The sequence below is a fragment of the Vombatus ursinus genome, unplaced genomic scaffold (genome assembly GCF_900497805.2).
Source record: "Vombatus ursinus unplaced genomic scaffold, bare-nosed wombat genome assembly UNPS02009835.1, whole genome shotgun sequence".
Classification (NCBI taxonomy): Eukaryota; Metazoa; Chordata; class Mammalia; order Diprotodontia; family Vombatidae; genus Vombatus; species Vombatus ursinus.
Genome location: NW_020949613.1, coordinates 18,176,192 through 18,189,106, shown reverse-complemented (window position 1 = coordinate 18,189,106; position 12,915 = coordinate 18,176,192). Strand labels below are relative to the sequence as shown.

Below are 12,915 nucleotides of genomic sequence, written 5' to 3'. Positions count from 1 at the left end.
GGAAGGAAATGTGTAAAATAAAAATAATATATTTGAAAACCTTTATGAGGAAAAAAAAAAGATTAGATCCTCTGTTCTGCAACTTACTACATACAGCTATGTTTGCAAATACCCTGAAGAACATTTCTTAAAGAATAATCCTGGATTCCCCAAGCCAAATACTCAGAGAATTAGAAAAAGTTTCAAAGGAAAGGAGCAGGTAATAAGTAAGTAGAAGAATGCAAGGCTAGAATCATTCATCTTCATCATCAAAAATACTTATTAAGTGCCTAATATGAAGAGGCACAATATTAAACACTCTACCATGAGCACTACAAAAATGCAAACCCCCATTCTCTAAGGCAGTATAATCTTAGGTCATATTGAAAATACAGAGAACAAAAACAACAATGTAAAAATGTTAAATAAAAAAATTGACTGTATGAGACTTTTACCACATACAGGCCAAAGGTAAGCACATCTGAGTACATTCAAGCAATGATATTAAAATGGGGGAAGAGGGAAGTTAATTACATAATTACAGTGGGGAGTCAGGAATAGAGTATCTGTGAAAGCTCCATTTCTGTGGGGAAGGAGAAATGTTTTGAGGTTGCTTTTAAGTTCAGCCTCAGAAAAAGAAGGCAAAAAATGAGAATTAGCTCTCCCACTTTGCCCAAAAGTGAAACAAAACACAAAAAAACTATAGCATGGAAGTTTAAAATTAGGATTAATGTATTGTATTGGAAATGTTGTTAAACACTATAAGAGCAAAGCTTTGGCATATCCTGAGAAATGTCTTTAAAAATGTGATAAAACAGCTCCCAAAGACAATATTGAAGGGTGATCCTAGGTGAAGGTAAGAGGATACACACACACAGGCACACACAGGCACATATATACATACATACATACATACATATGAAAGATATGTGAAAATAAGCAATTTCATCAGTGAAAGGAACTCTTTCCACAAACTTATATCACAACCAATCTATGACTTGTTACTGAGCACAGCAGAATAGAGGGAGAAGCAAAGATTAGTAAGATTATTTCTATACTGAGATTAGATTAAAGTGAGATTATATTCTGAGAACATATTTCAAGGGAGAGGGGAGAAGGTATAAGAGAGTCATTCAGGCAAGTGTGGAAACAGAGATGTAGTTGAGGCCTGAATGCTGGTGATCACCATGTACACCTCCCCAGTGTAGTATATATAGCAAAGATAAAAGGCAGAAAGGGATTTTAATCTAGACCAATTTATCAGAATCATGGGCAGCTAAGCTCACCACTAGGTTTATGTTCCATACAGAGGTTGGGTGGGAGTACTTTAAAACCTAACATCTGACCTGGTAAAATGAAATCTAGTAGGTTAGAGTGAAAAAGAAACCCTAATTCACAACCAAGTCCAGAGACAAAGTTTGGTCACATAGATGTGCCTTTTATCATACATTATTTTTTAATTTACAGGACAAAATATTTTCCCATATACAATTTCTTTTTGACTAATAAAATAGAATCTATCATCCAAATTTGACATTGTTAAGTACCTAGTACCATGTAAGTGCTTGATATATGTTTGATTGATGGTAATGATAATGAGGATATCAATTAAGAATAAATGACAATGATTAGTACAATGTGACAACTGAATAGACAGAGGAATAGGATAACTCTTCAAAAGCTGATGAGCTGCATTCAAACTTAATTCAACAAAATTTATTGATGGTCAACTATGTACTGGATCTGGGCCAACACTGAAACATTTTTTTTTAATCAAACTTTTTTTAACATTCTTTTTTTTAAATAAAAATTTTAGTTCCACATTTTCTCCCTTCTCCCTAAGATGGTAAGCAATTTAATATAGGTTATATATGTGCAATGATGTAAATATATATTTCCATATTAGTCATGTTGTAAAAGAAGAAACAGAACAAAAGGAAAAAAAAACTATCAAAAAAAGGTGAAAATTTGATTTGCAGTCAGACTCTATCAGCTCTTTCTCTGGATATGGATAGCATTTCCATCATGAGTTTTTTGAATTATCTTGGATCATTGTATTGCTGAGAAGAGCTAAGTCAATCATAGTTGATCATCACACAATATTGCTGTTACTGTATACAATGTTCTCCTGGTTCTGCTCACTTCACTTTGCATCAGTTCATGTAAGTCTTTCCAAGGTTTTTTCTGAAATCTACCTGCTTGTCATAACATTGAAACATTTTAGTAAGTCCAAAGAGGAGTACAGAAGGTAGTTCAGAAAAATTCATAGACAAGCAGAACAGTTTTGGAAGTAATGAGTTGAATTTGTTATATCCTTTAAAAAAGCAAAAATTATATTCTCTTTTTGTGCTCTGCTTTGTATAGAAAACACTCTTTTTTGTGTGTGTTGGTTAAGTTCAGAATTTTTAAAATGTGCCCATAAAAAAATAGACCCAAGTCAAGGTATCAAGTACAGCAATGTGTGTTAGTGGAAAAGAAATTGAGAGCCAGAGTCAAAATCTAGAATTTAGTCCTCCTATGCTTTAACTAGATATGTGATATTAGGTTAATAATTTAAGAATGTTTTAAAATGAGACAATGGATTAAAGTATTTTGGGGAGTTAGAAGTGCTATGGAAATAATAATAACTCACAGTGATGTAGTGCATTAAGGTTAATGGAGCCCTTTCCTCACAAGTTGCATAATATTTCAAGTAATATTGTCCTCATTTTACAGATGAGGAAATTGAGGCTCAGAAAGGGTGAATTTTTTTTCCCATGGTAAAAACTAGTAAGCATCAGCACTTGAACCCAGGTCGCCTTTCCCCAAGACTATTTGCCCTTTCCACTCTATGCCAGAAAACTTACTAATACAGTGTCTGTGCTAAGGAGATTGGACTTGGTTTATTTTGTAAAATCTCAAAATGAACTTGTACCAAAGGTCTATTACAAACCCCTGTTCAGAGACAAGCAGTAGCAATGCTCTGAATAGCTGAGATCTCAGAGGGACTTTATTATCCTTCTAAAAAAAGTCTATTCATGTCTTAAAATGTTCATAATTCTTTTAACTAAATGGCATGGAACCAAGATTACTCACCTAATTTCACTTGTGACATGAACCTAATTCAATTTTGTCTCCATGGGCAGTATGAGAGAAAATGTAATAAAATAATTTTTGCAAGATCAGTTCCTATCAAATTTCTTAAATAAGTCACAAAGGAATTGAATAAATATATTAGTAGCTCCAGATCACAAAAATGATTAAGTTAATGTAATAGATTAAAACTTCCACCAGTTTCCTATATTGATACTTCATTATAGTGTATACAGGTGTGTGTGGGGGGAAGGACCCTAGGTACTGAAGGTTATGTCAGCAAAATGTGAACCATGACAGGTCCTAACAAGCTAGAAAGCCCTCCAGGATAGCTTTGACAATTAACTGAATGTCTATCATCTGAGGACCAGCCTAAATAAGTGCAGAGATGTTAGTTGGTCAACAGGTGATGAATTATTTCAGTAATGAAGACTTTCTACTAAAATAGAGAGGAATTACAATCTGCAGCAGAGGAGGGAGTACACATAGTAATATAAATCATGCAATGATTGGACATAAACAAATTTTGAGGGGGGCAAGTGGACTGTGATTTCATCAATCCATGGAGCTCCTGGAAATAAACTACTTGGAGGTAGCTAAATGACACAGGAGATAGAGCACTGTCCCTTAAGTCAAAAAGATATGAGTTTAAATCTGACCTTAGACAATGCTTGGCTGTGTGACACTAGGCAAGTCACTTAACTTCTTTTTGCTTTAGTTTCCTCATCTGTAAAATGGGGATGATAATAATAGCAATAATAATCTGCCAGGGTTATTGTGAGGATCAAATGAGATAATAGTTATAAAGTGATTAGCACAGTGCCTGTCACATAGTGAACACTATATGCACATATATATTAGCTATTATAATTAAATAGTTTCCTGGGGCACTGAGATGTTAAGTGACTTGCACAGGGTCACATAGCCTGTGTGTGTCAGAGTTGGTCCTTCCTGATTCTAAGACCTGCTCTCCGATGTCTCTCCTAATAGCAAGTCCTATTATAAAAAAAAAAAATTATCTAAAAAAATAATTCCCATATAGTCCAGAGATTTCTAAGTCAGAATTACCAGTCCACTTTTTCCAATACAATTCCATATTGTATGATTCCACATTCCAATTTCCAATTCCGTACAAAAACAAGATCAGTATGGCTACAGAGTTCAGTCCTAGAATTCATAGTACCAGGATGTAATCTACAATTTGATTAGCCATTTAGCTCCTTGGCACAGTGTAGCTAAAACAACATTTGGTTTATATTAGCCCAGCTCATCTCTAGATTCCTAAATAGCAACTAGGACCCATAAGTAGGGTAAAAAAAAAGTTATTGCAATAAAAAGAACATGACTTTGGAGAATGAGGTTGCATCAGACAAACGCCCAGCTCCCCAGCTATCCTTGAATTTTTTCTTTCTTTCTTTTTTTTTTTTAAAGGCAATTGGGGTTAAGTGACTTGCCCAAGGTCACACAGCTAGTAAGTGTCAAGTGTTTGGTCTGAGGCCGGATTTGAATTCAGGTCCTCCTGACTTCAGAGCCAGTGCTCTATCCACTGCACCACCTAGCTACCCCGTGTTTCTGCTTTCTAATCTAGTATAGATTCTCTCCTTCTCTATCAACTGGTCTTCCTGCTCATCTCTTCCTCTACAATTCCTACTTGTGGGTCCTAGTTGCTATTTAGGGATCTAGAGATGATTTGGAAGAGCAATGTGAGTCTTGGAGTTTATGGATAGGAACACTTTCCTTCTCTTTCTCTACCTTCTTATTTTACTCCACTTCAACTTGAGCCTTTTATTCTCAAGACAAATCTAAAGTTGGTCATGAAAACCACTGCAGGATTTTTTAATGATCAGCTAAGATTTCAAAGACATGTTTTCTTGAGTTACAGCTTTTCAACAACACTTGAATTTGTCATAACCTATGAAATATTCAAAATTACATCACAAAAATTGAAGTAAGCTGTACTTCAAAAAAGAGTGTTTTTTATTATTGGTTTGGGTTTGTTTGTCAGTTTGTCAGGCTGAAGATTTAGAACTGTTTCCAGATTTTACAATGGAATCTTAAAGTAGTTTGACCATTAATGTATTATGGAGTACTATTGCCAAACTGCAGAGTCAGAAATAAAATCTCACTTCTTTTTTCAAACTTTTTTTTTTTTGCTTCATTTTGTGAATGAGACAACAGGAAACTTGATACTCCTCACAGAGAAATGACTCAACTTATCCCAGTTGCTACCTGAGAATGCTATGAGAATGACAGCTCTGGAAATATATTCCCTGCAGCCTCTCCAGGGTGAATATGATAGGGGTTTAATGACTTACTATCTCTGAGTGGCTCTCTCCAACATATCCCTTACTTGAGCTGTCTAGATGGGCAGGGAATTTTCCCCTATCACTTGACTGGGCAATGAAAAACCGTCAAGTTTTCCAAGATCTTTTACTCTATCACTGGCTTAAGTTCTTCAATGGTGGCCCCATCTGAAAAAACTTCTCAAGACTGTGGTCAGAAGAATCAGAGTTTTCATTTTGTAAAATATCTCAGCATGAAAATGGTGATGCTTTCTTAGGTTTCCTGCCTCCATAAAAACCAAGTTATTCACATTAAACCCTCCAAATGTTTAAGATGATACACCATTCAGTTCTTTAATCATCAAAAAAAGATTAGTTGGTTACTAGTAGTAGTGGTAATAATAATAGCTAGTTATTACATAGTGTTCTAAAGTTTACTAAGTACTTTACAGATATTATCTCATTTTCTCCTTACAACAATGTGGGAGGTAGATGTTATCATTATCTCTATTTTACAGATGAGGAAGCTGAAACTAAAATTGGTTAAATGCTAAGTGTACAGTGGATAGAGCACTGGACTTGAAGTTCAGAAGACCTGAATTCAGCTTCAGCTTCAGATGCTTACCATTTGGGTGATCTGGAAAAGTCACATAAACTTCATCTACTTCAGTTTTCTCATCTATAAAATGTGGATTGCAATAGTACCTATGTGCCAGGGTTGTTATGAGGAGCAAATGAGATAATATTTTTAGAGTGTTTCAAACACTTTAAATGCTAGATATAATGATGATGATGATGATGATGTGACTTGCCAAGCAAGGGTCACACAGCTAGTAAGAGACCAAGTGGGATTAGAACTCAGTTCTTCCTCACTCCAAGTCCAGTGTTCTATCAACTATGCCATAGTGGAAAAGCATTATAATAAGGTGTGGGGAGACAAAGCAGTATAAGATACAATTCCTGACTTCAAAAGACTTTGTTCGGTTGTTTCAGTCATATCTGACTCTTTGTGACCCTATTTGGGGTTTTCTTGGCCAAGATCCTGGAGTGATTTGCCATTTCCTTCTCCAGATCATTTGACAGATGAGGAAATTGAGGCAAACAAGTTTAAATGACCTGCCCAGAGTTACAGAGCTAGTAAGTGTCTTAGGCTGAATTTGAACTCAGGAGGATTCTATCCAATGAGCCACCAAGCTGTCTAATTACCACCTAATTAAGGAGATGACGGTAGCTAGGTGGCTCAGTAAATACAGTGCTGGGTCTGAAGTCAGGAAGACTTATCTTTGTGAGTTCAAATGCAACCTCAGACACTTACTAGCTGTGTGACCCTAGGCAAGTCACTTAACCCTGATTGCCTTAGTTTCTCAACTGTAAAATGAGCAACAGAAGAAAATGTCAAACTATTCTAGTATCCTTGCCAAGAAAACCCCAAACGAGGTTACACAAAGTTGGAAATGATTGAAATGACTAAACCACAAAAGGAGATGGGACACAAACATTTTTAAAAAGTAACAATATTGGGATTATAATTCCAATGATTTGAGAAGACATCTGGGGTAGATACTGCCCCTGTTGATGAATATAGATAACTCATCTGTTATAACTTAAGACTGATACCTTGGATGCTAAGATGTATGTGCACGTTCACATGGTCAGTACGCGACAAGGGCAAAATCTGAACACAGGTCTTGTGTCTGAAGTAGATCCTCTATCTTCTTTACCACACTGCTCTACAATACATGGTAGCATGTGATAATTTCTAAATGAGTGCTCAAAATGATGAGTACTGTAAGATAAGAGAGGAGGGCGAGATGACTATAGGCTAAATTAAAGAAGGAATTCAGCTAAACACAGATTTATTAAGTGTTTACAATGCTTATGTCTTATGTTAGGTTTTGGAAATATAAAGACAAATACTACATAGCCATAGCCACTAAGGATCTTGGGGTGGAGGGTGGGTGCAGTGCACTAAGGATTTAGCTTATATGAACACATATAAGACATATAAGAATAATTCAAAAAGGAAGTGAAAGGCAAAATGAGGTCTCAGAGGGCTGTAAGAATATTTGAGAATAGAGGGAGACAGTATTAATAACTAGGGAAATTAGAAAGGCTTGACCAAGTAGGTGGCATCTAAATTTAAGTCTTTAAGGAAAATAAGGCAAGGCAACCAGCATTTATAGGGATATAGAATAAGGATTCTGAAAGGTGGAGATGAGGAGGGAGTATACTCCTGAAATCGGGGATAGCTTGTATGAATGCAAAACTACAGAAAAACACTTCACACAGAAGGTGAAATTTGCGCTGGTCTTAAAGAAATATTAGGACTCAAATAGAGACCAAAGTGAAGGATCATAAGTAAATGAAATGGCATAAACAAAAGCATAGAGGTTGGGAATGCTACGCATCCTTTGGGCATTCAAATATGAACTGATGAGTAATATTATGTTCTTAATATAAGAGTAAGTCTTTCCTGACTTTGATTGCAATGTAGCTCATTATGCCTTGATGACTGCAGCTGATTTAAGAATCACACTCTGGAGAGCTAAGAATTCTAAGTTACAAAGTGTAGGCATTATAAATATGAATTAACAATCAAGTTTCAGGCTTCTTCATTACTGTTTCCGGTAAGCAAATGAAAGTAGGACTAATGTGAGCTCTTTTATTTACAAATACAAGTAAAGCATGTTTTATGAAAATATGGCTATTGAGGTAGCATGACATGGTGCCCAAAGAGTTGACCTCACAATGAAGAAAACATGAGTTCAAGTTCTGATTCTGACACATACTAGCTGTGTCTACACAAGGTTCTTTACTTCTCAATGATCTAGGTCAGGGGTATCGAACATATGACCTGAGGGCTACTAGCAGCCTGCAACATTCCCAAGCATGGCCCAAACCAGATTAAAATGTAGTTCCTATCTGATTTTAATGTGTTGGTATATTAATATTAATAACGTATATATGTATATATGTTTATGTATGTGTATAGATGTTAACATGTGTGGTCTTTTAAGTCAATATGTGTGGATGTTTAAGTATGATTTAGTGGTCCCAGTTTCCATTTGAGTTTGATGCCAATGATCTAGGTAACTAACACCATAAGTGAGGAAAAGATGCCAACCTACATCAGTAGAGGGAATTTCCTCATTGAAGATTTCCTAGTTCTAATGAAGTCACAGGTCCAGTCCCTTACCTTTATAAAGAGATAGGTATAGAAATAGATAATACATAGATACATAAATATGAATGTACATATATATATGTGTGTGTGTGTATGTGTGTGTGTGGTTATGTGTATACTAATATCCAGCAAGCAGATTATATGTATACATACATACATATATATTATATATGCATAAATGAGATAAATTATTATTAATAACCAATGCTTTAGAGAAATCCCAAGTTCTCCTTTTTCTAAAGTCTTCATTTCAAGGTTCAGCCTCCAAAGGATTGATAATAGCAGATAGGATTAACATTCTTCTTAATCTAGATATTGCTACCCCATACAACTCTACAAGGAATTTAATCTAAGGTGAAATTCCCAGTCCATTGTGTTCTGCTCAGGCTTGGGTGGGGGATATAGATCTTTTGTCTAGAGTTCCCTGAGGCTGGGGTTGATTTGGAAGTAAATGACTTGATAAAAGTTAAATCCCCCAGGCCCTCATTAGAATAAATCCACCTCTCATTGTAATATTCATTCTCTCTCGTTAATTGTTAACCAACCAGCTTTGATTGCCACCCTCAGGAACACCTACTCTTCTAAGGGCATATAAACTGTGAGTCCAACACCATTATTCATCTTTGCCATTTGAAAGTGTCACTGACCCATTTTATTGGTAATATGCTAGCATTATTAATAAAATAATTACCTAGAAATTATGTCTCTTGAACTTTTTAAATGTCACATTTAAAGCACATATATATCCATGTATATTTATAGATATATAGGGGAAAGGGACTGGATCTGTGATAGATAGATTGATATGTTCATTATTGAACTGAAGATACTCTTGACAGTTATTTTCTTAATAAAATCTGTGAAATGAAGACAATTAACCAAATGCCAAAAATATGGGTAAAAAAATAGTTATTCATGGGAACATTTGTGAGACTTACTGTGGTACTGCCAAACCTAAAAGGTAGCCTATTTTTTTTAACACTAACTCTTATGTAGCTATCTAGTACTTTATCCTTAGTTACACACATATACGTGCAGAGTGAGTGATAACAAACATAAAGCAATTGGTGAGTGATATATTCCTAATTTGGTCCTTATTTTTCATAAGGAGATGTCAACTAAATCAATGAATAAAAAAATCCTAAATTTCTTGTAGTCCCACGAACATTAAACATAGTATTGAATTTTGGCATTCTGGCCAAAGATAACCTTTTAATTTTCTCTTTTGAATTCATAATTATTCCTAGCTCTTTTTAACCATATCTAGCCATTTGCTGATTTCATGCATTTCTTTTGCAGATGGCATGAAGCCAATGCTCTGGAACAGTGAATGTGGAACAAAAGCTAAACTAAAAATGAAAAAGTCCTGCAAATTATTCAGTTCAGCACACTCTTTATAGCAGATCTCTGGGTTAGATATGGGAATTTTTTTTTCTTATTTTTCTAAGTTAATGGATTTCAAAAACATTATGTCTGAAAATCAAGATCTTTGTGTGGAGAAAGGCAAAATGGCATAGTGGACAGAAGTGTCGTCAGAAGGACCTGAGTGCTATTGCTGGGTCAAAAGGGAATGTCCTGGTTTTTAAAGGTGGATAATGATTATACTGAGGGAAGTATAAGAAGGTAGGTTACTCAGAACGTACTGTCAGGAGTTTGCTAGCTTAGCCATCCTAGACAACATCATAATTACAACCAAGATATCTTCTGTTTGTAATCAGCAAAACAGGGATAAAAATTCACTCCACTTCTTTTGGGTAGAGTCAAAATAACGAGACATGTCATATTGACAGGATAGAAGAAACTACTTTCTTTTGTGAATTAGGCAGGATCCCCTTGATATAAAACTGAGTTTTCCCTTGAAAATTGACACCTCCAACTTCCTATTTGGAAAATTTTGAATTGTACAAGGTATACTGTTTTGCCTCTGACCCTAGAGAGGGCAGAGTTAAGTAGACCTAATCGCTATCAAAAAGGAATTTGACTGCCAGGAATGATGGATGAGAAGAGGCTGACATAGAAACACCAGCATGTTTGTTGTATTTGATTTCACATTGTCTTCCTCATAGTTTCTTCTACAAATGTGCATGTGATGATGCAGCTTAGATGATTCTCACAGTGGATTCTCTACAAGCTCATTATCACTTCATATGACATTTGTTAACGTATTTTGGAGGAGGTGCTGCTGTTTATTATCTGCAATGTGATGTTTCATAAATGAGTATATAAAGTAAACCACTGTTCTTGATTGCTGTCTCTTTTCTTGACAAGGAGAACACATATGCTGAATCATGTGGCTGATATGGAGGCTTTCAGCATAATTGTTTTGCATTAGTTTTAACTTCTCTAAGATATAGTAATAGAGTAAAAAACATTGGTTTATACCTTTGTTCATTTCCTATTTTCATAGTTAACATTGGGAGCTACTTTTATTATATGTGCTTTTACTTTCTCATCTTGAGCCTTTTTTTCTAATGTGATGATAATTTTGATCTTTCCTCTCTCCAATGATTTAACACCACAAAGACAAGTAATTATGTCATTAATCAGACATTTCTTGCCTATTTAGAGTCAATTTTGTGTATGATACTATTTGGGGCTTTCTATGTTGTGGTAGCTAGGTGACACAGACATTTGCTAACTATGTAACCTTGGGTAAGTCACTTAACTGTTTGCCTCAGTTTCCTCATCTGTAAAATGGACTGGAGGAAGAAATGGCAAATCACTCTTGTATCCAGCACCTAAATGGAGTCACAAAAAGTTGGACAGGACTGAAACAACTGAACCACTACAAAAATGTTGTGGTAGGAGTTGTCTTAACCGCTCTCCCCCATTCAGGCTAGGTTAAGCTAGTTTTTCCTTAAAAGCTATTGAGATATTCCAAGACTTAGTTGGATCAAGGGAGTAAGGACTCAGACTGTTAGCATCCCTTCCTCATCACCTGAGTACAAAGCAACCATAAGGACTTGGGAGGTCAGAGGGGGAGGAGGGTCTCAGAAGTCTGACTAATGGATCATAACGAGTAAGGCATGCAAGAGATTTTAGTTCAGATGAATCAACTCCACGTTCACTGCCTAATGACTTATAGTTGTTTTGTTTTGTTCTAATATTGAACTTAAAATACTGGGTCTTAGTCCAGAATACATGTTCAATACCTCCCAAAGCACCCCTTGAAGAAAATAATTATGTGTGGGCGTGGAATTTTTCAAGAGTCTACAAGCCTTTTCCCTCTTTCATTTCTTGATCTCGAACTATATTTTCCAACTTCTTTTTGGCATCCATCTATGTCCATGACTGCATGGAGATAAAACAGGTGAAACACATGCAAACTTTAAAGTGCTATATAAATCCTAGCTATTGTTATCATTATTATTATTCATTGCACTGAGTTATATATTAATTTAGGCTGGATCCTCTCACATTCTTCATGGGATGTATCCTCCATCCACTGAAACAGATGTCAGTACATAAAGTGCAATTATCTTCATGGTGATCTTTATGCCCATCATGAACACTATCAGATGAGATTACCAAATATGCCATAAAATTGTGTTCCTTCTTGCTTTTGTGCACATAATGAAACCAACTTTGTTCATTCCTTTATTTGATCTGTGAGGACATCCTGTGAGCTATGCTCTGACATTCTATATTCCACTTTCTAATAGTCTTCTGCCCTTTCCAGATTAATATTCTGTGTTTCTATGATTCTATCAAGGCTTGTGTTCACCATATACAGAGAAGTAGATGTGGAGGCTGGCTCTGATTGATTCTTCAGGTTAGAAGAAAATATATAACATATTTCTCAGCACATCTTGTTAAAACACCTGGCAGCCTTATGTGAGGAAAGGTGTAGACTACTATGAAGAGGTGTTAATTTGTTGATCTAGTTGGGAATAGGATATGCTTACAAGAGTAGTTATTTTCTAAGGAATATACACAGCAGGATTCAGAGCACTTGTCTTAATTTAATTTTTTTAAATTAATAAGACTGTCGTTAATTTCTACCTAATATAAAAGAGAGAATCCTGTGTACAAGTATACCTCAGAGATATTGTAGGCTCAGTTTCTGACTACCACAATAAAGCAAAAAATAAGAATTTTTTTTTGTTTCTCAGTGCATATATGTTTATAATATGATGTAGTCTATTAAGTACAATAGTATTATGTTTAAAGAAAAATGTGCATATTTTGACTAAAAATACTTCACTGCTAAAAAATGCTAACCATCATCTGAGCCTTTAATAAGTCATAATCTTTTTGCTGGTGGAGGGTCTTACCAGGATGTTGGTGGCTACTAACTGATGATGGTGGTGGTTGCTGAAGGCTGGGGTGCCTGTGACAATTTCTTAAAATAAGACAACAATGAAGTTTACCACATCAATTGATTCTTCCTTTTACTTG

At 35.4% G+C, this 12,915-nt stretch overlaps 1 protein-coding gene across 1 annotated transcript in view; it reads right to left on the bottom strand.

The window, feature by feature from the left end:
* Window positions 1–12,915, bottom strand: part of COL19A1 (collagen type XIX alpha 1 chain) — a 394,072-nt gene that overhangs the window by 242,694 nt on the left and 138,463 nt on the right. The gene's annotated exons all lie outside the window — the stretch shown is intronic.